The following is a 3,400-nucleotide window of genomic DNA, read 5'->3' on the forward strand; positions in this document are numbered from 1 at the left end:
ATATTTTTTTTGGTTTTTTGTTTGTTTGTTTGTTTGTTTGTTTTTGTTTTTGTTTTTTTTTTTTGAGACGGGGTCTTGCTCTGTCACCCAGGCTGGAGTGCAGTGGCCGGATCTCAGCTCACTGCAAGCTCTGCCTCCCAGGTTCACGCCATTCTCCTGCCTCAGCCTCCGGAGTAGCTGGGACTACAGGCGCCCGCCACCTCGCCCGGCTAGTTTTTTGTATTTTTTTAGTAGAGACGGGGTTTCACCGTGTCAGCCAGGATGGTCTCGATCTCCTGACCTCGTGATCCACCCGTCTCGGCCTCCCAAAGTGCTGGGATTACAGGCGTGAGCCACTGCACCCGGCCAGGAATCATTGTTTTCTACCCACTTTCCTTGCAGTTATGTGGGGCCAGGAGAAGTCTGTCTAAAGATGGCCCAGATGAGTGGGGTGATCCAAGCCCATTGTCAAATATGCTTAGGGAGCTTGAAAAGTAGAAGTGCCACTGCTCAAAGCTGGGGCTCCTGGGAAGCCACGGGTGTTTGCGGCCCTCAGGCGCCCTGAGGGGCAGGCCTCTTGTTTCTGAAAGGGTGAGTCAAACAGGAGCGGATCGTGCCTAGAGACAGCAAAAGAAGTCCAAAGTCTCCTCCAGTCAGGCAGGCTGCTGGACTTGACGATTAGTGTTTTTTGTTTTGTTTTTCTTTTTTTCTTTTCTTTTTTTTTTTTTCTTGAGACAAGGTCTCACTTTCTTGCTCAAGATTGGAGTGCAATGGTGAAATCTTGGCTCACCACAGCCTCAACCTCCTAGGTTCAGGTGATTCTCCTACCTCAGTCTCCCGAGTAGTTGGGACCAAAGGCACAGACCAGCACACCTGGCTAATGTTCTGTATTTTTAGTAGAGATGGGGGTCTCACCATGTTCCCCAGGCTGGTCTTGAACTCATGATCTCAAGTGATCCACCCACCTTGGCCTCTCAAAATGCTGGGATTACAGGTGTGAGCCAGCATGCCCAGCCTGGACTTGGTGATTTTAATAGCGACCTGACACACCAATGTCATCCAGGGACAAAGGAATAACTGCATTTGATCAGGAGAAGGTTTCTTGTGTTACTCTCTAAAGTATCACTGTGATTCCCCTCAGGACAAGTGTTTTTCCCACGGGGCAGATGCTGGAAGCTCTAATTACACGAATGGGAAGCAGGGTTCTATTTCCAGAGAGGCAATTTACATCCCAGAAGCACGTCTGCAAAGCAAGTTACACTTTTGCCACTCTTGCTGTGTGTGGCTCCCCCCTGCGCAGCAGGCCGGGGTCGGGTAATTTTGATTTCATCACACCGGCCTCAGTGGGGATGGCAAGTCGGGCACCGATTAGAAGTGACTGGGAGCTCCAGGCCAGGAGTCTTGGACTTAGCTGTTCTCCAGAGTGACTCTTCTTTTTCTTCTCTTTTCTTTTTTTTTTCTTTTTTTTTGAGACAGAGTCTCCCTCTGTCACCCAGGCTGAAGTGCAGCGGCACGATCTTGGCTCACTGCAACCTCCACCTCCTGGGTTCAAGCGATTCTCGTGCCTCAGCCTCCCGAGTAGCTGGGACTACAGGTGCCTGCCAATACACCTGGCTAATTTTTTGTATTTTTAGTAGGGAAAGGGTTTCACCATGTTGGTCAGGCTGGTCTCAAACTCCTGACCTCAAGTGATCCGCCCACCTCGGCCTCCCACAGTGCTGGGATTAGAGGCGTGAGGCACCGCACCTGGCCCAGAGTGACTCTTCTATACACAAAACTCTAATTTCCTCCTCTTGCCAGTCAAGCCACGTTTTTCTTCTGTGGTAAGCGGCAAGCTGGGGAGGCTGAGCTAGGTGTGGTGGCACATGACTGCAATCCAAGTGGACCAGAGGTGGCCCAGGCACCCACTTGGCCTGGGGCAAGGCTGGAGGGCACCCGTCCTGCCTCACTTGTTCCCAAACCTCAGGTTTCTAACTTGTGAAGCAGGGGGAGTGAAAGCGCTCTGGGTTTGTTGAGGATTCAGCGGGAGAGTGCCCATTGTGCCCTTCACATGGGTCTGGCACCCAAGTCAGTTGGTACCCATGTCCTGCCTCAGCAGTCTATGGGTGCACCCCAGACACCGCGTGCGCCCTGCTCTGCCTCTAACATCTGCCCTCCTCAGCTGACACCTGCTCAAACTGCCTTGATCACAACCTTCTCCAGCCCAGCTTCAATACGCAGACTATCCTGGATCCCGGTTCTATTTTCCCCTGGCTGATGCCCCTCTGTCAGTCATGCCACTTCTGTTTACCCGAAGCCTCTGCTCCACCTGTGGGCCTCTCCTCCCTCCAAGGGAGTCTCTCTGGAGTGATACACTCCCTTGACAGCCTTCCCTATTTGAGTGCCAAATAAGGGCTTGTCACTCAAAAGGCACAGGGGATATGGGGGGTGATTTAAACCCACTCCTTTCCCTCCAGGGAAACACACACGAACATCAGTAAAATGCCAGGATGCGTGTGTGGGAGAAGCGTGGCAGGAGGACCAAGGAGAGTGCCCCCTGTCTCTGCTGGGGAACCAAGCAAGGCAGGCTTCATGGAGGAGGTGAAATTAAGAAGGGTCCTGAGAGATGAATAGGAGTTCATAAGCCCAAAGGGCAGAGGCGGTGGACACCTGCAAAGTCCTGGAGACATGGAAGGACAGAGTGTCTTATGGAAAGGCGGGTGAGAAGTTCAGCGTGGCCAATCCTGAAAGTTTAAAAGGGGATGATAGCTGGCCAGGTGCGGTGGCTCACATCTATAATCCCAGCACTTTGGGAGGCTGAGGCAGGCGGATCACGAGGTCAGGAGATTGAGACCATCCAGGCTAACACTGTGAAATCCCGTCTCTACTAAAAATACAAAAAATTAGCCGGGCGTGGTGGCGGGTGCCTGTAGTCCTGGCTACTCGGGAGGCTGAGGCAGGAGAATGGTGTGAACCCGGGAGGTGGAGCTTGCAGTGAGCCGAGATTGCACCACTGCCCTCCAGCCTGGGCGGCAGAGCCAGACTCTGTTTCAAAAAAATAAAAAAGGGATGATAGCTGAGGACCACTGACCTTAGGAGACAGGGAGGCATCTGCCTCTAGGTGAGGGCCCTGATCAGGCACCCTAGGGGCAGATTCTGTCTTCACCACTTCCTGATTTTGCAGTTTTTCCTATCTGAGCCTTAGTTTCTGCTCTGTAAAATGGAGATGTAACAGTACCCAACTCACTGAGAATGAAATAAAACAGCAAAAGATACGTGAGCACCACATCAGGTGCATGGTAAGTGTTCGGTAACTGTTAGCTTTTGTTATTTCCTGGACTCTTAATAGCAAAGCCTGTACTTTTCTACTGGCTTCAACTAATCAGCCTAGCCCCAGCTCAGGCCTCCAGCTTCCTCCTGGCCCCCAGTCCCAGCTGTGGCC

This window comes from Theropithecus gelada, chromosome 14 (genome assembly GCF_003255815.1).
Source record: "Theropithecus gelada isolate Dixy chromosome 14, Tgel_1.0, whole genome shotgun sequence".
Taxonomy (NCBI): domain Eukaryota; kingdom Metazoa; phylum Chordata; class Mammalia; order Primates; family Cercopithecidae; genus Theropithecus; species Theropithecus gelada.